This window comes from Bos grunniens, chromosome 4 (genome assembly GCF_055505025.1).
Source record: "Bos grunniens cultivar Pamir isolate PY7600 chromosome 4, Bosgru_T2T1.0, whole genome shotgun sequence".
In the NCBI taxonomy this organism is placed as follows: Eukaryota; Metazoa; Chordata; class Mammalia; order Artiodactyla; family Bovidae; genus Bos; species Bos grunniens.
The window spans coordinates 47498770-47524114 of record NC_141168.1 but is presented as its reverse complement, the minus strand read 5'-3'; the positions used below and the strand labels follow the sequence as shown (position 1 = coordinate 47524114).

The window sequence follows — 25345 nt, the reverse complement described above, 5'->3', positions numbered from 1 at the left end:
TGACAAAACATGGTCCACTGGAGGAGGAGATGACAACTCTGTATGCTTGCATAGAGAATCTAATGAGCAGTATGAAAAGCAAAACATGTGAAACTGGAAGATGAGCCCCCCTAGTTGGAAGGTGTCCAATATGCTACTGGGGAAGAGCAAAGGGCAATTGCTAATAGTTCCAGAAAGAATGAAGTGGCTGGGCTGCAGCAGAAATGTCACTCAGGTGTGCATGTGTCTGGTGGTGAAAGTGAAGTCTGATGCTGTAAAGAACAGTATTGTATAGGTGGAATGTTAGGTCATGAATCAAGGCAAATTGGATGTTGTCAAGCAGGAGATAGCAAGATTAAACATCAAAATCTTAGGAATCAGTGAACTAAAATGTATGGGAATAGGCAAATTTAATGCAGATGACTATTAACCTTCTACTGTGGACAAGAAAACTTTAGAAGAAATGGAGTAGCCCGCATAGTCAACAAAATAATTGGAAATGCAATACCTGAGTGCAACTTCAAAAATGGCAGAATGATCTCAGGTCATTTCCAAGGCAAACCGTTCAACATTATGGTAATCCAAGTCTATGCCCCACCACCAATGCCAAAGAAGCTGAGTTGATCAGTGCTATGAAGACCCGCAACACCTTCTGGAGGTGTTGCACCAAAAAAAAAAAAAAAAGATGTCCTTTCAGCATAGGGGATTGGAATGCAAAAGTAAGAAGACAAGAGATACTCAGAATTACTAGTGACTTTGGCCTTGGAGTACAAAGTGAAGCAGAGCAAAGGCTAACAGAGTTTCATCAACAGAAAATGCTGGGCACAGTATGAAAACTACAGGAAAAAACACATTTTTTCAACAACCCAAGAGATGAGTCTACACATGGACATCACCAGATGGTCAATACCAAAACCAGATTGATTATGTTCTTTGCAGCCAAAGATGGAGAAGCTCTATACAGTCAGCAAAAATATGACCTGGAGCTGACTATGTCTCAGATCATAAATTTCTTATTGAAAATTCAGACCTAAGTTGAATAAAGGAGGGAAAACTACTAGGCCATTAAGGTATGACCTAAATAAAATCCCTTATGGTTATGCAGTGGAGGTGACAAATAGATTCAAGGATTAATCTCATAGACAGAGTGTCTGGAGAACTATGGACAGAGCTTTGTAACACTGAACAGAGGGCAATGGCCAAAATCATCCCAAAGAAAAAGAAAGTCTAGAAGGCAAAATGGTTGTCTGAGGAGGCTTTACAAATAGCTGAAGAAGAAAGAGAAAAAATGTACCAAACTGAGTGTACAGTTCCAGAGAATAGCAAGGAGAGAGAAGAAGGCTTTCTTCAATGACCAATGCAAAGAAATAGAGGAAAACAATAGAATGGGAAAGACTAGAGATCTCTTCAGACATAATAAAGGACAGAAACAGTAGGAACCTAACAGAAGCAGAAACGATTAAGAATGGGTGGCAAGAATACACAGAAGAACTAAACAGAAAAGGTCTTAATGACCTGGATAACCTTGATGGTGTGGTCAATCATTTAGAGCTGGACATTATGGAGTATGAAGTCAGGTGGGCCTTAGAAAGAAGTACTATGAAAAAAGCTAGAGGAGGTGACAAAACTCCAGCTGAGGTATTTCAAACGCTAATGATGATGCTGTTAAAGTGCTGTACCCAATATGCTGAGCAGATTTACAAAACTCAGCAGTGGCCACATGACTGGAAAAGATCAGTTTCATTCCAATCCAAAGAAGGGCAATGCCAAAGAATGTTCAAAGTACTGTATAATTGTACTCATTTCACATGCTAGCAAGGTAATGCTGAAAATCATTCAAGCTGGACTTCAGTAGTATGTGAACCAGGCACTCCCATATGTTTAGGAAGGTAAGCTGGGTTTAGAGAAGGCAGAGCAACAAAAGATCAAATTGCCAACATCCGTTGGATCATAAAGAAAGCAAGCAAATTCGAGAAAAAAAAAAAACATTTACTTCTGCTTCACTAACTATGCTAAAGCCTTTGACTGTGTGGATCACAACAAACTGTAGAAAATTTTTAAAGAGATAGGAATACCAGACCACCTTGCCTGTCTCCTAAGAACTGTAGGCAGGTCAAGATGCAACAGTTAGAACTGGACATTGAACAACTGACCATTTCAAAATTGCAGAAGGAGTACAACAAGGCTGTATACTGTCACCCTGCTTCTTTCACTTCTATGCAGAGTACATCATGTGAAACGCTGGGCTGGATGAAACACAAACTGGAATCAAGATTGTCTGGAGAAATATTAACAACTTCAGATATGTAGACGATAACACTAATGGCAAAAGTGGAGAGGAACTAAAGAGTCTCTTGATGAAGGTGAAAGAGGAGACTGAAAAAGCTGTTTTGAAATTCAACATTCAAAAAACTAAGATCATAGCACCAGGTCCCATCAATTTATGGCAAATAGAAGGGGAAAAGTGGAAACTGACAGATTTTATTTTCTGAGGCTCTAAAACCACTGTGGATGGTCATTGCAGCCATGAAAATAAAAGAGGTTTGCTCCTTGGAAGGAAAGCTATGACAAACCTAAACAGAGTATTAAAAAACAGAGTTATCACTTTGCTGACAAAAGTTTGTATAGCCAAAGCTATGCTTTTTCCAATAGTCATGTATGGATGTGAGAGTTGGACCATAAAGAAAGCTGAGCACTGAAGAGTTGATACTTTTGAATTGTGGTGCTGGAGAAGACTCTTGAGAGTCCTTTGGACTGCCAGGAGATCAAACCAGTCAATCCTAAAGCAAATCAACCCTGAACATTTGTTGGAAGGACTGATGCTGAAGCTGAGGCTCTAGTACTTTGGCCACCTGATAGGAAGAGTCGACTTATTGGAAAAGACACTGATGCTGGGAAACATTGAAGGCAAAAGGAGAATTGGGTGGTAGAGGATGAAGAGTGAGATAATGTCACCAACTGAATGGACATGAATTTGAGTGAACTGTGGGAGTTAGTGAAGGACAAGGGAGCCTGACATGCTGCAGTCCATGGGGTTGCAAAATCAGACACAACTGAGTGACTGAATAACAACAAATTCATGGACAAGTATTTTGACCTGTTTCAGTATTCCGTTTCCTAATCTGTAGAGGAGGCTTCTGAATTAGATAGCATCAGGTGTCTTCAAACTTCCAGATTCTATGACTTTAGCATGTTTGATCAATCTTTCAACATGTCTCCTTCACTGTTTCCCTTCCTTCCTTACCTCTCTCCTTCATCTTGATGTCAGAAACTATTCTTGGAGTAAAATATACAACAACTCTGCCTTTATAGAGTTTATAATAACCATAAGTTGAAGGAAAATAAGTCTATGGGTATATAATGGTGGTAGGAGCATAGGATCAGTGCAGTACTCCAGAGATGGTGCATAGTATGCCAAAGGGCATACCAATTATGGTCAATTAACCATGTGTTCTAAGGAAATAAAATGGACTGTTTCTACTTGATTTAATTAATTAAAACCTACTTAATTGGCAGAAAACTTAAAAACTTCAATCTGAAACAACCAAATGCCTATTTTATTACTGCATACTCATTTTATTACCTAATTTTGTGAGCTGACCATCTCCTTTCTGGAACAAGAAGAAGCTTAATAAAATGATGCTATTATAACACTAAATATATGAGTTGTAAATGTTTTAATCTTTGTTCTAATTGATTGCTTAATTTAGTAAATATATAGAAAAAGATATTTAAAAAATTGGTGGAGATTATTGGATCCTGGCTCGGTGCTTACACTAATTCCTGATGTTACAGAACATCACTGAAATCTACTAATAAAGGGAGGCATTGAGGGTAAGATAATAAATGAAAGTTAGTTAAATATGCCTAGAGAGACAATCCATCAGGCATAAAACTCCTGAATTTCCCCTAATTCCTGATTGTATAATTATATAGGTGTGCTGGAGCCAATTTGCATTTACTTACAGAGTTGATTATATACGTCTCTTTCCAACTCTGCAATTCAGTGACTTCACATTAGTAGCTCAAAGTTGACTATGGTAGAAATGTTTATGGAAATTAGCAAACACTGTAAATCAAGACATCTCTCCTACCAGAATGCTGTTATTAACAATTTACTGTCAAAAGGCAAACAGCAAATCCCTATACTGGTTCCCTTTAATTTTTAATATGAGTTATTAGGTTGAAAAGGCAGTGGGGAAATTTGGGGTATGGCTATAGGAGAGAAAATTCTGGTTGAGTTGCAAGATATAAACTAGAAATTGTGTGCTGGTGGGGAAGAGGATGTAGTTGTGCATGGGAGAGTTTAGATCTTATTAGATGATGACATTTTGGGATTAAGGAAACAAAAATGTGTGTGTGTGTGTGTGTGTGCATGTGCATGCATGTGTTCCTGTCCTCATGTACATGTGTTGAAAATCAAGTAAAAAAGAACATAATGGATTAAAGTAGAGTGACACTTCATGGGCTCAGTGATGCCTCAGTGATTGTTACCAAGCCTTGTTTCTGGCCATGATTGATTAATTCTAGGACAGATATCAGACCCACATTTGAATAATCAAATTTACTATCACTGGATTTGAATGTGAACTGAGACATCTGGAAGATGGAGGTCATAAGAGATATATAATCTATGGCAAAATGATATTTTGTTTCTGGAGGGTAATAACATATAGTCTTGGCCTCACTGGGCTTAGCTTATTTCAACCCTAGTGAGATCAAGGATCGCATTTTTATTCTTCCCTTGTTCACTAGAATTATCAGCCTCGTAAAGTGTTTTTCCGGAGAAGGCAATGGCACCCCACTCCAGTACTCTTGCCTGGGAAATCCTGTGGGTGAAGGAGCCTGGTGGGCTGCAGTCCATGGGGTCGCACAGAGTCGGACACGACTGAAGTGACTTAGTAACAGCAGCAGCAAAGTATTTTTCAAAGAAACTAGGACTTCCATCCTGAGAAGGCAATGGCAACCCACTCCAGTATTCTTGCCTGGAAAATCCCATGGATGGAGGAGCCTGGTAGGCTGCAGTCCATGGGGTTGCTAAGAGTCAGACATGACTGAGCGACTTCACTTTCACTTTTCACTTCATGCATTGGAGAAGAAAATGGCAACCCACTCCAGTGTTCTTGCCTGGAGAATCCCGGGGATGGTGGAGCCTGCTGGACTGCCGTCTATGGGGTCACACAGAGTCGGACATGACTGAAGCCACTTAGCAGCAGCAGGACTTCCATCACCACTTTGTTCCTAATTAAAAAGTAGAATGAATAATTGTCTGAACCCTGGCAATGAACACGGTGAGGGGGATGTATGGGTGAAATGTACAAGATGTATCCAATCTAATATCACGTTTTCCTGTAGTCTTTGAATTCTTTCTTTGACATCAACTAAAGGCTTTCTGGCTTTTTAATATTACCTAACATAGGGCTGGAAGGAGCACAAGCTGGAATTAAGCTTGCTGGGAGAAACATCAATAACCTCAGATATGCAGATGACACCACCCTTATGGCAGAAAGTGAAGAGGAACCAAACAGCCTCTTGATGAAAATGAAAGAGGAGAGTGAAAAGTTGGCTTAAAGCTCAACATTCAGAAAACGAAGATCATGGCATCTGGTCCCATCACTTCATGGGAAATAGATGGGGAAACAGTGGAAACAATGTCAGACTTTATTTTTTGGGGCTCCAAAATCACTGCAGATGGTGACTGCAGCCATGAAATTAAAAGACGCTTACTCCTTGGAAGGAAAGTTATGACCAACCTAGATAGCATATTGAAAAGCAGACACATAACTTTGCCAACAAAGGTCCGTCTAGTCAAGGCTATGGTTTTTCCAGTGGTCATGTGTGGATGTGAGAATTGGATTGTGAAGAAAGCTGAGTGCTGAAGAATTAATGCTTTTGAACTGTGGTGTTGGAGAAGACTCTTGAGAGTCCCTTGGACTGCAAGGAGATCCAGCCAGTCCATTCTGAAGGAGATCAGCCCTGGGATTTCTTTGGAGGGAATGATGCTGAAGCTGAAACTCCAGTACTTTGGCCACCTCGTGAGAAGAGTTGACTCATTGGAAAAGACTCTGATGCTGGGAAGGATTGGGGGCAGGAGGAGAAGGGGACGACAGAGGATGAGATGGCTGGATGGCATCACTGACTCAATGGATGTGAGTCTGAGTGGACTCTGAGTGTTGGTGATGGACAGGGAGGCCTGGCGTGCTGCGATTCATGGGATTGCAAAGAGTCGGACATGACTGAGAGACTGAACTGAACTGAACTGACTGAACATGAGTAACTCCAGGACTCTTGCCTGGAAAATCCCATGGACAGAGGAGCCTGGTAGGCTGCAGTCCGTGGGGTTGCGAAGAGTCAGACAGGACTAAAGTAACTTAACAGCAGCAGCAGCAACAGCAACATGGGTCACCTTTTCATACAGTTTTGCTTTGACCAAACCAACAAATTCTTGGAATTATAGTTAGCTGCTTGCAAGCTGCTGAGTTCCAAATTGCTCTGTGTTCACCAATAGCAAAGATTTAAGCCTTATCCAAAATCATACTCTATTCTTCATGGTTGAGAGCTATCAAAATACTTCTCTACAATTTTTCATTTTTAATGATATAAAATTTTAAATCCATGAAACTTTTTCTGGATATAAAATTTTAAATCCATGAAATTTTTCTGGATATAAAATTTTAAATCCATGAAATTTTTCTGGATTTAATTATTTTATTCTCTACTCTGATTTTGCATTTCAGTGACTGGGAAAATTGAGAGGCTATGAATGTTAGAATTAGGTAAATTATTAGATCCATACAGCAAGAAAGATACAATGGGAACATTTTAGAGCAGCTCTATGGGTTGGGGTTCTCCAAATCCTAAGAATACTCCTGGATATGTTAATTTCAATGGATTCTCTAATTTTCTTATTTCAGAATTCCCTAATTTCCTATTCATATATCATACATTGCATAAAAATTAGTGATGTTGTGAATTTAACTAATTTCTTAGTTAAGCATCCCCTGGAATCAGTTTCTATGACCTTTAGCAGCTTCACTCTATGGCTACAAGAGATAGAAGATTTTTTTTAGCATTGCAACATATAGAAACTGAGTATCAGTCATCACATTGAGGTAGGATTTTCAAGAATTGCTTTTTAGGGTTCTCTTATTTTAAGTTACACTTTGCTATTGGATGTAGCAAAGATCCTACCATAGCCCTGGGCTTTTTCATTCTTTGTTGTTTTTCCAGTAGCCAAAGTTACCAAGTTGACTGACAAATTCACTACTCTGTGTCATGGGCTGGCACTTTCCTAATGGGAAAGTATCCCAGTGGTTTTGTTTGTTTGTTTTATGTCAACCTGATGACAAATTCCCGAAAGCTAAATTTACCCGAGGATCTATGGCCCTTGTACTACTCCTAGTTGCCAATTCTGTGTTTGTTGGGGTGTTTGTGGTTGTAAGCAGTGGACTCAGCTGCTTGCCACAGACCTGCCAGCATTACATAGTATGATGCAGAGAATCTTAACACAAAAATATGTTTTCATTACTTTATATCTGCAGAGATGGCATTGGAGACGTAATACAAAATTATATGTGAGACTTGGTTATTAGGATATACATGACCTGGCCTGCTAAATGATTTCACAGTCACAAAAGATCATCATTTTGTAGTTTCAGGGCCATAAAATGGATAGTATAGGAGGCCTGTAAGCCTGTAGTAAGCTCCCTTATGGTTTCTCATGACTAGTTGGGATCTAGGGCCTGAGTAAAAGAATAACATCCCTACCAACCTAAGTGTATTGTCTAAGACTACCTGGAGAGTCTTGAAAAACAACACTCACCCCAAAGCTTCTTTGCTCCTTCTTTGTACCTTCTGTAAGAAAAATATATCAGAATTATTTTTTTCTTCTAACATATTAAGCCTCCAACCTAACCTTTTTAGACGATTGATTCACAAACTTTGGTAAATATGAGAAAAAAAGAAATGCTTCATAGAAGGGAAGTGGTATAGTTTACAGACAAAATAGCTGGATAGTTTTGGGTCTCAGGAAGCACAGAAAATTCAGCTGAAACTGTCTTAAGGAATGAAAAAAACTCATTAGCTATTAGGGCTACTATAATGTCAGTTTGACCCAGCACCTCAAAACTTTCAACAAGAAATTAGCTTCTTTCTTTTCTCTTACCTGCTTTTTGTATCCTAAAGTTGACTCCTTTGTCATGTCATGTGTGCATAGTCACTCAGCTGTGTCTAACTCTTTGTGACCCCGAGGACTGTAGTCCGCCAGGCCCCTCTGACCATCAGGATACTCCAGGCAAGAATGGGAGAGTGGGTTGCCATGCCTCCTTCACGGGATCTTCCCAACTCAGGGATTGAACCCAGGTCTCCAGCATTGCAGGCGGATTCTTTACCATCTGAACCACCAGGGAAGCTCATTTGTAGTGTCATCATACACAATAATAAGCTCATAAGTCTTCATTCTTCCTTATGTCGAGAGTGAGTGATTGTGTATTTGTATGTGTGGAAGGCAAAGAAAGAGCTTCAGAGTTTTAGAGAGATAGAAATGTCTGTTTCAGTCATTGAAAAAAGAAAGTCCCAACCTTCTCTGGGATTGAACTAATTTGGCCCATGTTCATTCATGGAAAGTCACGTACTAACTAGCTGGCTTAGACATGGGTTTCTTGGTAAATGATGAAAAGCAGTTCTCTGAAAAAAAATTTAAGCATGTTCTATATGTACATAAGATTATTATGAACTTTACTTGTGTAAAAGATGTTTAGCACACAATTTATAAATAATAAGGATAGAATACTTTTCAATATGAATTTCATATGGCCGATTAATTTTCACATAGTACTTCTGTTAACTTTTGCCAGACTCATGTCTGTAGCCAATGTATAGTTGCAATCTAGTCATGATTTGAAAATAGTCTAGCTGCTCGGAAACCTTACTGATTCATTCATTGATTATGGTAATTATTTGTTCATTTGGACAATACTTTTCAAATACTGGAAGAATATATATTATTTGGCTATTGATATGATGCCATTGACTACAGAGTCAGGAAAAGGTATGCACTTATATGGGCTTCGCTGGTGGCTCAGTCAGTAAAGCATCTGCTGGCAATGCAGGAGACCCAGGTTCCACCCCTGGGTTTGGAAGATCCCCTGGAGAAGGAAATGGCAACCCATTTCAGTGTTCTTGGCTGGGAAATCCCATGGACGGAGGATCCTGGAAAGCTATAATCCATGGGGTTATAAGAGTTGGACACGACTTAGCAACTAAACCACCACCACCACCATGCAGTTGCACATCATTACATAGAATTTCCACCTTGTGCAGTAAATATGAATAATCTCAAGTACATGGATTCTAATGAAGTGTAGTAAAATCACACAAAACACTTAGAAATGGATCTGGTTTGAGTATTTATTATATTTTCATAGAATTTAAATGAGTTTATATGATTTATTTTCTAATTAATGGTGGTGTTAGTAAAGGACTGCACATTTTCAAGAAATTTAGCAGCTGGCTCTTCAGAGCTGGTATGAAACAGCTCCTGCACACCCCAGGCTGAGGTCTAGGCTACATATTCCTAATTCATAATGGTGACATGGGGATGGATTATGCTATTGGCTTCAGCAAATTAGGACGGGTCCTGAATGATGGATCAAATACCACTCAAACTACATGAATGAGGCCTTAGGGTACTGTTATAACTGGGAAAGGGAAAATGAATGCTAGTATCGTGTGACCAGTGTGTGCATGCATGCTCAGTCATGTCCAACTCTTTGTGAGCCCATGGACTGTAGCCCACCAGGCTCCTCTGTCCGTGGAATTTTCCAGGCAAGAATACTGGAGTGGGTTGCTGTTTCCTTCTCTAGGGGATATTCCCAACTCAGGGACTGAACTCACGTCTTCTGCATCTCTGCATTGGCAGGTAGATTCTTTACCATTGTGCCACTTGGGAAGCCTTGAATGCTAGAAAGGTGACCAAAAATTTGTGCCACCAAGAGCCTGAGCTTCCTGGTATGGGCAGCAGCAGGAACATAGGGGCTTTTGCTACCGTGCTGCTCTAGTATGCTCACCTACTTCACTTTCCAATTCTGTGTGCCTTATCCCAACCTTCTAATTCCTGGGGGGAAAAATATGATTGGTCTGCTTAGATCACCAGGAGTCAACATTTCCTCTGAATAAAATTGCTAGATGCAATGGAAGTAGGCAAAATGCCTCCAATATATACTACATAAAATGTAAAGTAATTGTCTCATTTTAATTCTCACAGTTGATAATGGATTCCAAATTTAAATAAATGACATTTCAAATTATTATATCTTTGGAGGTTTTACAACTAAGTCATGGGTAAAAATTTCAAGGACCTTGTATAGTCCTTGCTATTAGATGTACAAAGTTCTTCAAAAAAAAAAAACAATGAAAAAATGAATAACAATCTGATTGCTTATGATTATGTGATAATTGAATATAGATTTGGTTACAGGTAACAGAAAATCGCACACAATACTGGTTTTTATAAATGAGAAGTTTCTTTCTTTCTTGAGTCTGAAAGTAGTCAGTTAAAAGATGCTGTGACACTCAGGAGTCTGAAAACCTCATGACTTCCCTTTTTACTCTGCAAAGACCTCAGTTTCCATGATAACCTCATGCAATGAGATGAATGCTTCCATTCTAACTTTTATCCTCATCCCATCCAGTAGTAAAAAGGACATGTTCTGAAAGTTTTATATTTGCCTCTCTTTATATTTCTTTATTGACAACTTGCAGGACTACTTTGTATTGCTGCGATGTGTACTGAGCAACGTAGCCTCTATTGTAGGACACCACGGTCCATCAAAATATTGAGGAAAAACAGGTATCAAAGGCCAAGATATTGAGAGAAAAATAGCCATTTCTGTCACAGAATTCTGTTAACCTCTTCTTTTTAGTAACCTGATATTTTTTTCTCCAGTGTTAACACTCTCAAATTTATGGCTCCTGAAAAATCCCTTTTGATACAATGTTTCTTTACCTAAAATATTTTTCATGTTATCTTAATTTGCTGAAATTACAGTGAGGCCCCCCAATGCTATTATTTTAGAAAAATACACGTGGTTTTACACTTTTACATAAATATTATACACACAAGAGGAAATTTTATGTTGACAGTCATACATGGAAAATCCATCATCACTTTCCATAACTAGAAAACAGCCATACACATACATAAAGTGTAAGTAATATTACACGTATCCAGATGGCAGTTGTACTCTGAAGCAGTCTAGACAATTCCCTTTGTGTTATTTGTTTTGTTTTATGCAGCTTTAATTCCTTCAATTCTTTTATCTCCTATTCTTCATTTTATTTCTTTTTTAATGTTACACAATGGTCTTAATTTTCTTTTAAGATATATTTAACATGTATTTAAATGTAAATTATAGATATGTGTATTAAAAGAAGAACATGTAAAGACCTTCCTGAACCTACCATGCAATCTAAGTACCATCACCAATAACTTTCACCCCCTTGCACTCCTCCCTTCCATCACTCTGCCACTTCCTTAGGGGAACCACTTACCAAATTTTGTGTTTATTCTCCCATGAATTTTTATGGTTCATCACATGTTTATGTTTCCCTGAACAGTCAGTTGCTTAATTTTCTTGTTTTTAGTTTTATTAAATGTTGTACTTTTCACTTAAGTTATTGTTCATATTTATTGGCTCACCCATTGTTTTTCTGCTGTGAACTTAAAAAAAAATCAGTAATATACTTGCATGTTTGTGTTGTGGAAAAAAATCATACAGAGGTTATAGTCAAAACAAAAGGCAGATGTAAGAGCTGAATTTCTGTAGCAATATGCACTTTCTGAAAGATTTTTCAGAGATATCTGGCTGTGTCATATATAGATATTTAAACATAAATTTTCAGTGTGAATTAGGTTTTGTGATTTTAAGCCATTATTTATATCAATCACAATAAAATGAATGAAGCAAGTAGGCAATGGGTCTTAGTTTACCTTATCTTTTTTTTTTCATAGAATAATTTAAGAAATTAAAGCCATATATCTTTTGACATATTAAGAGAATAATATTCTCTTTATAGGTTTTATAAACTCAGCACACAATATTGAAAAAAAGGGGTATTTGGGCCATCCTAAGGAAAATCCATCAGTGGAAAGGACTGTTTGTAGTATATATAAGATGAAAAGGAAATCTGTATTTCAGTAGTAGATATGCATTCATTCATTTACCCATCATGTAATTATGCATCAATGATATAAAGATACTCTAATCTGAATGTGCAAGGTAAATAAAACACATACATAGATATCTGAAATTTTAATGATAGGCCCTAAACAGATTAACCAACAAAGAAACATTTGCTTATAAATTATGATTAAGACTATGATGAAAATAAGTAGCTAGCCATATAAGGTAGAAACTTGTCAGTAAAGTCAATTTTAGAAATTAATTTCCTTAAGAAGCAAAATAAATAAATCTGGGAGAGCATCCTAGAGAGGCTTTTGATGGGCTAATAGAATTTGTAAAGATTAATAAGCTGACGATAAGCTTAGAAAGGGTATTTAAATATATGGAAAATATAAGAAAAATGACAGATACCCAAAAATGTGGGATTTATTCAGAGTATTATACAGTCCTGTTTGTTGAAGTTGCATGTTGAGTAGTATTAGTTATAATCTAACACTTAAACAGCATGTTCTCTATTTTGAACACTGATCTGAGTTTATCTTAATTCATTTACTCTGCACAGCCACCATTTCAGGTAGGTTCTATTAGTTTTCCCATTTTCAGATGAGCAAATTGAGGCATGCAGAGGATGAGTAACTTGCTTACATTCACAGAGCTCTGATTTTAGAAGGTCTATCTCTAGACTCTACTCTTAACCCTTGGACTATATTGCTTTAAAAAAGGATAGTTGTCTCTGTGAAGGAGGTCCTTGATGATTGTACTCAATAACTTAAGACTTTATTCTGCAGACAGAGGAAGCCACTGAAGACTCTGAGTAGACATAAATGATATATTTGGACTTGTGTTTGGGAGACATGGGTCTTGTGGATAGGGCAGATATTAAATAGTGAAAGAATGAAGTATTATTTGAGGGGAGTGATAGAAATGACCTAAAGAAAATCAATCTGAACCTTGACTGAATAATAAAGCCTTGGAGAGGCTTTCTGAGGCTGTAGTCTTCTTATCTATTGTGCAAATTCAGAATAGAATAAAACAGAAGGAAGTGTTGACTATTTTTCAGCCATGAGGTTTATGTATTGATTATTAATCCTCTCTGCAATGGAAGGGTGAATTCAGAAGGCAGGCAGGAATGTTTATTAAATATCTACTTTGTGCCTGGAATCAACTTTGGTTCATATTGTTTTCAGTTCTCACAATGGAATCATATGAAATATGGCTTCTCACTGAATTTTGCTCATCCTGCAGATGAGGATAGCAATACTAATTTTTGACTAGCTTTGTCAGCAAGTGGTAGAAATGGAATTTGGAGTCAAGTCCTCTCTGTCCCTTACACTATATAGCTCTGATGGCTGTGCTCAGCTCAGAAGGTAAGTTTGCCAGTCACACAATCTCCAAAGACTTGGCTATGTTCTCATCTTGAGAAATGTTTTGAAATAAATGTTTCTTTTAAGTAATCTTCTCTGAGATTGCCTTCGCTTTATAGCTAAAGAACAACAGATTGAGGCACGATAAAAGAAATCTTCATCTATTTCTGAGTTACTCATATGACTAACTTAAAGGTACAAGTTCAAAGACCTCTTTATTAAGAGGAAGATGTTAAATACTTCTTGAGATTCCCAAGCTTTCTTGTTTTGTTGAATCTTTAGTGTCTCAAACACGTCACCACCATGTCCTAAGGCCAAAAGAAAGACTTAAGAGTTCCACTTATTAAGCAGTGAAGTCCAATAACTCAGTAAACATTTATGTTCTATGACTTAATAGATGTTTGAAGCAAATTATATGCATACATATATTTATTTTTAGATAAGCACAATTACTTACTAGTGGAATCTATGCATCAATTGAGGACTGCACAACTCTCAGATACTGGAACTAAACTAGATATCACCAGGACCCTCATTTTACTCATTCCACATTGATTTTTGCTTGCTATTTGTTTTTTATCACAGCAGTCACTTAAAAACCAGTTACACAAAGATATGCCATTAAGAGGAAGTTAGCACAATCTACTTCTGAAACGGAACTTCAAGTTAGTAGTTTGCAGTAATCTGATAGATGTTGAGTTTCATTGTTATCCTTAAAATTTAAAGTATCCCTTAGTTCCTGGTAAATTTGTGATGACATCCTCGGGCACAGATGTAGTTTGGGAAACATGGATATACATTATGTGACACATATCGAGAATGTTAACCTGAACACATTACAATTTGCATTCAAGCATGATTAATTCAAGATACGTTTTCACACTTGATGTTTCTATTCCAAATACAGATTATTTTATAGAAGCATCCAGTTCCTGGGGGTGGGGGGAAAGGCATGGATTTGAAGTCAATGTTTAAAATCTGTGTTTGATTATTAACCAGCAGTTTGTCTTTGATCAAGTTACCCAACAACTGTGAGTCTTTTTTTTTTTATCTTTAACATGGAAATAATAATAATAAGTTCTTCTTATGGTGGTTATCGGAGAAGGCAATGGCACCCCACTCCAGTACTCTTGCCTGGAAAATCCCATGGACGGAGGAGCCTGGTAGGCTGCAGTCCATGGGGTCGCTAAGAGTCTGACACGACCGAGTGACTTCACTTTCACTTTTCACTTTCATGCATTGGAGAAGGAAATGGTAACCCACTCCAGTGTTCTTGCCTGGAGAATCCCAGGGATGGGGGAGCCAAGGGGCTGCCATCTATGGGGTCGCACAGAGTCAGACATGACTGAAATGACTTAGTAGCAGCAGCAGCATGGTGGTTGTCAGAATTTGAGTAAATACCGTATCTGAAATATCTACCACAATACTTGATGCCTTATGGGCTTCAGTGAATATGGTTTTCCTTCTACCTTCCTCTACACAGAATATCTCATAAAATTGATCATGTTTCTTTCCCACATAACACATATTTAAAATGAGAAATCCCTCTGTAAAGTCTGTGAAGGGCAATGGTTTTTAAAATTAGCATAAGGAATATAATACAGATGAGATCAGATGTTTAATTCTGGAGAATTTTTGCTGCCAGAACCATTAACAATCTCCTTTCCACGAACAATTATCTCAGCAGCAAAGTAAGCAGTGAGTGAATAAGAAGGAAGAAGTAGTCAAGCGAAAGACAGATGAGACAAAGAAGGATGAACAGATAGGTGTTCTGTAACAAAATATGTATGTTTCATGTGCTCCTAAAACATAGCTTCTAGGGAATATTATTCTTTCTGACTTTTTCCTTTATGTTGAGTACCATTGATCAACATTCGCATTGAGACGAAAAATTCCTATTACGTATTTTTTTCTGTGTGTATGTCATGGCTGACTGTGGCTGAGAGAGACTGAACCACTGAATTTCCTTGTCCCCTCCACCAATCTTTCTTTTGAATCAGTCGTATGCTGTTGGGAAAACTATTTCTACTGGAGAGAAATCTCTTACTCATTCAACAGTCTTCAGAGCTACATCAGATCATTAACAAGGATTTTCTCAATTAACTACTAAATCAGCAATTAAGGGTTAAGAGATATCTACTTCAAATAAAGGGTTATTGATTTTAATTCAGTCACATCTTATAATTATGGATATTAATCACACAATATTTAACTGTAAAATATTACTCTTCCCACCAGTTAACATGATAAAAGGCGGAAAAGTTAAATGATTCCAAGTGGAAACATAGCCATGATTGAGGAATGAGATTGTACAGTATGACACTAAATTAAAAATAAAAATGAGTATGCTTTACAACATAATTTTTAAATGACTTAGAATTTAGGTTTAGTGAAAGTCTATCAGGCATATAATACATAAGCACATTCATTGAAGGACCATACGCAATTACAACATGATATATGAATAGTTAAAACTACACTCTGTGCTTGTACAGACCATACATATACCAAATCATGTTTTCATTATATTACATGGAAATGTAATTTGTTAAGCACAGTAATCTCATTAATTATTTAATATTTAAATTTATTAAAATAACAGTGCAGGTTTTCTATATGGATATAATCATTTTAGTCTTTGAGAACATGTAAAGTTTCATAAAAAATAGAAAAAAGTCTGCAGCCCACCTCTCTTTCTCTTTTACCAGATGGCAAGATTTTCTTTAGCATTCTTTCATATTTGTCAAAGCTCCAGCTATCAGCCATGTGTTAAATTTTGGCAACCTGGAAAAGACTATTCTGATTCTAGTGGACAGTGTTACAATTATGCACAAAATTTTCCTTGCCCAACATCAATTCTATTTAGGCTTTGTTTAAATTAGTAATTCCAAACTTAATGCTAATTTATGTAAGTGACAGCAGACTTTTCACAAAAAGATAGTTTCTGATTATATCTTGTATCAAATGCTGCTTCTAATCTGCCTTTTCATGATTGCAAATTGGAAGTATTTTTTTTCCTGTTCTAAAAAGTTACACAAGTGTTAAACAGCTTCAGTTCAGTTCAGTTCATTTCAGTCACTCAGTCGTTTCTGACTCTTTGCGACCCCATGAATCACAGCACACCAGGCCTCCCTGTCCATCACCAACTCCCAGAGTCCACTCAGACTCATGGCCATCCAGCCATCTCATCCTCTGTCGTCCCCTTCTCCTCCTGCCCCCAATCCCTCCCATCATCAGGGTCTTTCCCAATGAGTCAACTCTTCGCATGAGGTGGCCAAAGTATTGGAGTTTCAGCTTCAACATCAGTCCTTCCAATGAACACCCAGGACTGATCTCTTTTAGGATGGACTGGTTGGGTCTCCTTGCAGTCCAAGGGACTCTCAAGAGTCTTCTCCAATACCACAGTTCAAAAGCATCAATTCTTTGGGTGCTCAGCTTTCTTCACAGTCCAACTCTCACATCCATACCTGACCACTGGAAAAACCATATCCTTGACTAGACGGACCTTTGTTGGCAAAGTAATGTCTCTGCTTTTGAACATACTATCTAGGTTGGTCATAACTTTCCTTCCAAGGAGTAAGCTTCTTTTAATTTCATGGCTGCAGTCACCATCTGCAGTGATTTTGGAGACCCAAAAAACAAAAGTCTGACACTGTTTCTACAGTTAGCGCATCTATTTCCCATGAAGTGATGGGACCAGATGCCATGATCTTTGTTTTTTGAATGTTGAGCTTTAAGCCAACTTTTTCACTCTCCTCTTTCACTTTCATCAAGAGGCTTTTTAGTTCCTCTTCACTTTCTGCCATAAGGGTGGTGTCATCTGCATATCTGAGGTTATTGATATTTCTCCCAGCAATCTTGATTCCAGCTTGTGCTTCCTCCAGCCCAGCGTTTCTCATGATGTACTCTGCATATAAGTTAAATAAGCACGGTGACAATATACAGCTTTATTCAAGATTTTGTTTATTGCAATAGAATGGGCCAGACTAAAGTCTGAACTCAGTTCCACTGAACAAAGGGTGGGAAGACTTTTAAGCACTGAGGTGAGAGGGAGAGTACAGGACATTTGCTTTGACTAACTGGTTTTACCTGAACGAAAAGTAAACTTTCTCATGTCTTTGTAAAAGGAAAAAGTTTCACAACTTGGAGTAAGGCGTCCACTGCAGCTAGGCTCTTAACTTCACACAGAGATTGGGGGATTGGACTACTGTGCCTTCCTTTATGTTGACATATCAAAGCAAGGGCTCCCAGGTCTGGAGAAAGACAGTCCTGGGTTGTCAAACTGACAAGATTTTTAAAAATTTACATCACAAATGGGCAGAGAAGGAATTTAATTTTTTTTTTTTTTTTAAGTAAATGCTCCAAGAAAGGGATATCAAAGGCCTAGAGTCAAGAATAAGCTGTCTAAAGTTTAATCAAGTTGACAGGAACTTTAAGTCCATCTTAATCACAGGTATTATTGGGAGTCAGTTGTAAGAACTGATGTGGATGACGAAAACCTCAAAAAAATGGCAAATGGTTAGATGAATTTCAAAATTTAGTAACTACCATATTCCAGTGTTTATTCCTCATAGAGTCAGTTATGGTTATGATGATGTATTCATTTAGCACACTTTTGAAATCACTATGAAACCCATTCAGAAGGTGATAATTTTGCTCCCATTTGTATAAGTCATACTCCTCATTCATTCTCACTCTCTCACAGAAGTGTATATGATAGAAATCCAGAACATGTCATTATTTCCCCTGAAGTCATGACCTTTCTAAAAGTATTTAACTGATTTTGGCATTTGAAAAAGCAGGTTATATAGTAAGATTCTGATATAGCCATGCATCAACCATGTGATAGGGCTTATAGTCTCAAAAGCACTTTTTTATTCTTTTTTCATTTGATCTGTACAAGAATGTCTTGAAGCAGAAGGGAACAGATATGATGACCACCTTTTTAAAAGAGACAAAATAAAGACACCCAGAAGCTAAGCAACTTATCCAAGGATATAGAAAACAATTAGTAGAGCTACCTTTTACTTTTATATCCAGGTTAAGTCTTCCCAAATACTGCTGCTGCTGCTGCTGCTGCTAAGTCGCTTCAGTTGTGTCTGATTCTGTGCGACCCCATAGACGGAAGCCCACCAGGCTCCCCCGTCCCTGGGATTCTCCAGGCAAGAACACTGGAGTGGGTTGCCATTTCCTTCTCCAATGCAGGAAAGTGAAAAGTGAAATGAAGTCACTCAGTCATGCCCGACTCAGCAACCCCATGGACTGCAGCCTACCTGGCTCCTCCATCCATGGGATTTTCCAGGCAAGAGTACTGGAATGAGTTGCCACTGCCTTCTCCCAAATACTACTAATACTCTAATCCTCTACTTGTAACTCAGCCAAAGTGAGATTTTCTGAGGCACATATATTGTTTTTGTTTTGTGGGTTTTTGAGCAAATCTGTCTTCCTATTAAAGAGATAATGTCCAAATAATTGAGCAAACATTAGGCTGAATAATGTTGTCATTCCTTTGACTTTTGGATGCTCCTCCTAATTGCTTTTTCAAAACTTCATCAAATATTAAGACAACCAAAAACATTTAATTTCTTTATTGTAAATGGGTAGACACCTTATATTTCTTGTACATCCATATGTATATATTTACTTTTATCAGCAAATCTTTAGTTTTATATGTGTTTCAAATTATTCCTTGACTTCTAATGTTTATAAAATGTTATTTCATTGTTAACACTTTCACATAGTTTATGTTAGAGTTAGTTTCCTTATTTGGGGTCCAAACTGGCAATTTTCAAAGTATGTTCCATTATGTTTCCTCTTGGAATAAAGTACAGAATACAAGCATTATATGAGAATCTGTGGAAGTGGGTGCAAAGAATCTGCATTAAAGAAGGTTCCAGAGGACTCTGTGTACATTGTGGTTTAAGATACAGTGGCTCTGATTTTTAATTCTCCTATCACATCTTGATCAATCTATTTTTATTCTTATGCAAATCTTCATGAAAAAGCTAGTCTATCAAAGCTACTACCACTATAACTTACTATAACTTATGACATTATACCAATAATGTCAGTGATTTTATAGTAGCTTTTTTTCAAAATATTTTTATCTTATTAACACCTTATGACAACATTGTATGGCAAAAGAAAATAACTTCCTCAGAAACTTTCCAAATGAAAATAAAAGTCAAAACTAAAATTATATACACAGAAGAGAGTTTTTGGAAACTGTTTTCTTAACCTTCACTGTGTCAATGCCCTGAAATGAGCTATATTTATACCTCAAATCCTTAGGACACATTATATTCATGGTGGACACATATGTCTTATAGTAGACTTGTGACACTCCATATCAGGCTTTGGATTAATTATTTGAATTACTATTGATTCCTGATATAGCCAGAGTGAAAGTGAAAGAAAAGGGTTAGTCTCTCAGTCGAGTAAGACTCTGCAAACACATGGACTATAGCCCGCCAGGCTCCTTTGTTCATGGGATTCTCCAGGCAAGAATACTGGGGGGGGGGGTTTCCATTCCCTTTTCCAGGGGATCTTCCCAACCCAGAGACCAAACCCAGAGACCAAACCCAGGTCTCCTGCATTGCAGGCAGATTCTTTACTCTCTGGGCCACCAGGGAAGCCCAATCCAGAATTTAAAGTAAGAAACATAAGGAAGTAATTATGAATAGATTTATATCTTTTTCAAAAGACTTTTATAACATTTAGAATGTTCCAAAGATAGAATTTACTGGTATGGGAGGTAGAGAAGTGAAGTGAAATGAAAGTCACTCAGTCATGTCCGACTCTTTGCGACCCCATAGACTGTAGCCCAAAAAGCTCCTCCATCCATGAAATTCTCCAGGCAAGAATACTGGAGTGGGTTGCCATGCCCTTCTCCAAGGGATCTTCACAGACCAGGGATCAAACCGAGGTCTCCCGCATTGCAGGTGGATCCTTTACTGTTTGAGCCACCAAGTAGAGAACTCCCTGTTAACTAGTGGAAACTGAAAGGAATCACTGTACTGGGTGAAAAAGCAGACTATTTGATTTATAAAGCCCTTTTAAATACTCTTCTTAATCTCAGAGTATTTAGATTTGCCATCTGTCCAGCCAGAGCTATTATTACTATCCCATTTAATTATTATTCCTTGAATGCTAGTTGTAACTGACTTCACTTTCTCATTTTTATGGAGCTAAATCTGTGAGATAATGTTAAATGAAGTATTATGCTGTGAACATCCTTGTCCTGAACATAGGCAAAACAAAAATTGAAATTCTTCTATTTGCCCAATTAAATATACAGTTTAATCAGATCTCATAATTGGTAAGTCATGTAAAACCATAGTAACTTTGAAGGTCTATGGATTCTTCCAAGAAAATTTAAACCTGAAATTATCACTGGTATATTTCTATATACAAAGTTTTCTCTTATAATTTGCCAGTGATTAGTTTTTTCAATTTGTCAGCAGGTTTTAAGCTGAGTTTTTAATATATTATTTGTCAAATATTTTTGGGGAAATTTGGCTGATTTTTTTATTGATAGAAAAATACACTTAAGTTAAAAATTGTCTGTTTACAGTCAATTGTCTGGTTACCTTGTCCTTGTTTTGAAAAGGACCCTGGAATTTCTAAATGTTCATGTAAGCACACCCTTTAATTTCCCATATAATTGTATTGCGTGAAAAACTCTCAAAAGACTGGAAAGGAACAGGTCTTCCTTCTTTTCTCCCTGATCTCTTATTAAAATCGTACTTTTCCTTTACTAGCCATTTTTGACAGATAAAAAGCATTTGGCATGTTTTTAAGATACTTTGTAGCATTTACTCTCAGAATAGCCATTTCCCCATGGGACACTTTCTGAAGACAGCATTTGGCAGCTACTTAAAAATGATTGAATTATAGTCTAAATGTTTATCTGCTGTTCATCTTATATTTTTACCTAACAGAGAAACGCATTGAAGATAGGCTAATTTACAGTTCAAAAGAAACTAATAGCAACAGTTGCTTTGGCACAAAAACTAAATTTAATTTCCTGAATTAATTTATTTTGGAATTAGCAAACTGGAACTGTAATTCTGACTTCTAAGAAATAATGCATGTAAATTACACAGAGGATCTTGTTCTGAACCTTGTGGCCAATGAAATAAAATAAAAAGAATGCAGTTTTGGAAAATGTGTTAAAGATGGTATTGTTGTCTAACTCTTTTTGCAAATCTCTTTTACCTTTAGGCTGAGGAGAATGTGCTTAATTTTGCAAGTGTGACTCTGATAGAACAAAATTGCCTTAGTATAGAGGTGACTGTTAAGGGCACGCAACTACTAAAGCACTGAAAAGTGAAAGCTAGTCACTCAGTCATGTCTGACTCTTTGCATTCCCATGAACTGTAGCCTGCCAATCTCTGTCCATGGAAGTCTCCAGGCAAGAATGCTACAGTGGGTTGCCAATTCCTTCTCCAGGGAGTCTTCCCCACCCAGGGATTGAATCTGGGTTTCCCACACTGCAAGCAGACTCTTTACAGTTTGAGCCACGAGGAAGGCCCAGGGAAGCACTAACTAGTTCTAAATGCAAAGCATTTGTATCATCTATGAAGTTGTGGGATAATTTCCATACTAGTCTAGTAAACATTTTACATGACTCACCATACTTTAAAACTTATAAGTGATTTTTATTGTTAAACTATATACAGTTTATTCCTAATTTGTCGGAAAGTTTGTGGCAAGTTTTAAAGTCAGGTGTTTGGAGTTCAGTATAGAATTTTCTATAGAAATTACATTATACATGATGGTTAAATCTTTAGGCTAATTCATCATGTGTCAGAGAGATCTGTGGAATTCAACATGGTATCAAAGAAATCTAGCTATGATCTTAAGGGCAATGATTTAGAGTTTTGACCTTCAGTTCTGAAATATATTTGCTCCCTTCAGTAAGGCCCTGCATTGCCTTTGTGTTCGCTTTTCCCTTTGAAACACAAGAGAATGAGATGGCAAGGTGGCTGAAGATGCATTCAAAGAAAATAATTGAGAGACAATAATAGAAGATACAAAATGGAAGAGGAAGAAAATATTTTTGGAGGTAGATTACCCAAATAACTAAGTATTGTTTAGGTAATGGCAGCTTGTCTTCTATTCTCTCTGTTGTTTATGGCATGTAAAGTTTCAGACTATTGGGACAGGAAAAATTGTGGTAGCTACTAGACAAATACAGCTATTTAAATTAAGTTAATTAAAATTAAATGTAATTAAAATCCATTTCCTCAGTTGTGCTGGCCATATTTCAAATACTCAATAGCTGCATGAGTTTTATGACTGCCATTCTGGGACAGCAGAGATACAGAATATTTCAACCATCATAGACAGTTCTACTCGACAGAGCTGCTCTAAAGGAGGGATTGACAAACTTTTTCCAGAGGGCTGTAGAGTCAATATTCTAGGCTCAGTGGCCCTGCAAGGTCTATGTCTTATATTTTTATAACCTTTTAAAAATATAAAAAACATTCTTTGCTCATGGATTGTACAATAATTGGCTTCAGACTGAACACAGTTGGTTTCTCCCATTCTAGAGCATCTCATTCCTTTCTTCTGATAAATGCAGGTTAGGAGATCAGAAATAGGTTCACAGTAAAAACTTTTGCTCTGTCTAAGATGGGTACTTATGCTTCAGGTTGAAGCTTAAGCAAGAAATTTTTCCTCTGCTAAGGAACATGATTTGGTCTGTAGTTTCTATGCTGTGCCCAGATAAGCCAGATCGTATCCTTCATTTCAGTGATTCTGGATGATGGAACTTGAAAAAATTTATTACAATATCATAAGTTGTTTGCTCTGGAAGCATCAATCTTTGCATACTTGGCAATTTTATATCAATAAAATAATAAAAATATGTATTGATGAAAATGTTTCTATGCTCTGATGCAATCTCATTGTAATTAGTCTAAAATTTTTTTCTAAATGTTTAATGTGGTAAAGTAGAATCTCATAGAGTATTTAGTATCTTTAAAATAAATCTTTTTTTATACTTGCAGTTTGTGTAAATGATTGAAGTTTGTGTAAATATTTGTATCATGAAAATGTGAACATCTGTTATTTTTTATTATTAAATTTCAAAATATTTTATTTTATATTTCTTCTTTAGTCATCGCCATTTGTAAAAGTAACCTTAGGTTTTAAATCTTTACTTGCTTTAAAAACATAAAAGTAAAATTTAAGAGTATTATTTAAAATATTTATGTCTGCAATTTAACAAGATTGTTGAATATCAACTATGTGCCAAATATTATGCTAAGCACTGGGGGTAAAAATCGATTATGTAATTCCTGATCTCAAGGAACTCAGATGTAGCAGGAAGGCAGGCACAAAAATCTGTAAAGCAGTATATGAAGTGCAATATAAGTTATTTAAGAAAAAAATGTGGAAGACAGGAGCAAAGAACTGTACCAGAGTAATATCTATAAAATCTTTAGAAGGGACGAGGCATCTCTTTAGGGCTTTTTGGATTTATGGATGAATGAGATATTTTAGAAATGAGAGAGCGAGCCAAGTCCTGCTGTATGAAACAAATAAAATGCATATATGCATCGCACACACATACACACACTTGGAATAAGTACTCAGAGAAAGGAGAGTATAATTTTGCTTGACTAGCAATTGTGAATGTAGGATGGTAAGATATGTGTCTAGATTTGTGGTTAATCTGTGTGACTTACTAAAATTACTGAATGCTATAATAAAATAGGCAGTGAGATGAATTTAAGCATAGCCTTGGCTTTATTTAGAAATTTGATTCTGGTGGCAGGGTATAAAAATGATTGGATCAAAAAATTAAGGTAGGATGATGCCATAGGAAGCTCTTTCAATAGATAAGGTAAATAGTATGCTGCTGCTGCTTCTAAGTTGCATCAGTCATGTCCGACTCTGTGAGACACCATAGACGGCAGCCCACCAGGCTCCTCCGTCCCTGGGATTTTCCAGGCAAGAACACGAGTGGGTTGCCATTTCCTTCTGCAGTGCATGAAAGTGAAAAATGAAAGTGAAGTCGCTCAGTCACGTCTGACTCCTCGTCCCATGGTGTAGCTCATCAGGCTCCCCCGTTTATGGGATTTCCCAGGCAAGAGTACTGGAGTGGGTTGCCATAAACATAAAATTAAACAAGTAATATGACAATACAAGGGACTCTTAGAATTTTAAAGTAGTTGGGAATAAATTTGGGCAGAATTTGATCATTTGATGTGGGGTAAGGAAGAAGTTAAAAAAATGAAACCACATTTTATAGCTTGCTATCCAAGCCAGCTTTGAAACTCTTAAAGGAGATGAATAACGTGGAAGAGAATAGGTTTTAAAAATGGAAATAGAGATTTTAGTTTGAAAAGATTAATTGTGAAGAACCAATGTATCATACAGCTAGAAATGTATAACAGTAGTATAGTTATTGGTATAGAAAAAAGAATTCAACAGTCATATGCTATCACCTAATCAACACATTATATGTTTGTAAAGTGTTAAGTGTTGTATTAAATGTTTAGCATTCACTGCACAATTTATTCACAAAAACTTTGTGGGGAGTATTGTTATTATCACTCATTTTAGAAATGAGACAACTTTGCTTTTTCTACCAGCAGTATCTTTTGTCCTCTTATATAATTCAGAAAAGTGAGACAATATGTTTGAAAACATCTAACAATGCCTGGTTCACGGTTGAACCTCAACCAATTTAGATATAGTAGAAGAGCATGAGTTCTGCAATCAGACTATGGTTTCAAAATGCCAAAACTGAACAAAGATATTATAAGAGAGGAAACTATAGACCAATATCTCCTATGAGCTTAACATGTC

The 25345-nt window shown here is 37.0% G+C and overlaps 1 long non-coding RNA gene across 1 annotated transcript in view; it reads left to right on the top strand.

The window, feature by feature from the left end:
* Nucleotides 1-19932, top strand: part of LOC147374056 (uncharacterized) — a 43062-nt gene extending 23130 nt beyond the window's left edge. The window contains exon 3 of the long non-coding RNA XR_015162383.1: nucleotides 18566-19932. This is a non-coding gene — a long non-coding RNA (uncharacterized LOC147374056). The remainder of the gene's footprint in view (nucleotides 1-18565) is intronic.
* The last annotated feature ends 5413 nt before the right edge of the window (nucleotides 19933-25345 follow it).